The sequence below is a fragment of the Octodon degus genome, unplaced genomic scaffold, assembly GCF_000260255.1.
Source record: "Octodon degus isolate 3935 unplaced genomic scaffold, OctDeg1.0 scaffold00090, whole genome shotgun sequence".
Taxonomy (NCBI): Eukaryota; Metazoa; Chordata; class Mammalia; order Rodentia; family Octodontidae; genus Octodon; species Octodon degus.
This window is the reverse complement of record NW_004524666.1, coordinates 4,543,636-4,544,250: the sequence shown is the minus strand read 5'-3', so window position 1 is coordinate 4,544,250 and position 615 is coordinate 4,543,636.

Below are 615 nucleotides of genomic sequence, written 5' to 3'. Positions count from 1 at the left end.
TCTGAAGACCCTTGAATGATTTCTTCATTCATTCCTCTTTTGTGCCAAAATAAGGGTCGAATTACTTACATCAAGGAAAAGGATGTCCTTTGGTTTTTGTGATCTGCATTCTGTTGAAGGGCACCATTGCCTAGATATTCTTGGCAAGACGTTCTGAAGTTTAGCAGCTCTTGTTTGGAATGTATTCCTAGCCTAGTGTGTCCAGTTAGTGTTTTATAGTCTAGGTAGAAGTATAGAAAAATCTGGTTTTAAATTTTTCCCGAGAATGTTAAGGTACTTAAACACCTTAACCACTGTTCACCTTTGCTGAATTTGCCAGCTCTACCTCTGGAGATTACGGTTTGCACGTTAACAAGATTTGTGTTGATAGTAATGCTTGAGAGAGTCTAAGCTGGACTCAAACTCATGTGCGTGGGTGTACATGAGTGAATGCGTAAGTGTATGAGTGTGTTCTTTCAGAAACAGAATTCTCAGGGTTAGCAAGATAGCTCAGTGGTCTAAAGCAGTTTCTTAGGCAAGCTCAGGGACCATGATTCAATCCCAGTACCACATACTGTGCCAGCCCCATACCCAAGGCAGGTTAAGTGGGCCACCAAAAAAAAAAAAAAAAAAAAA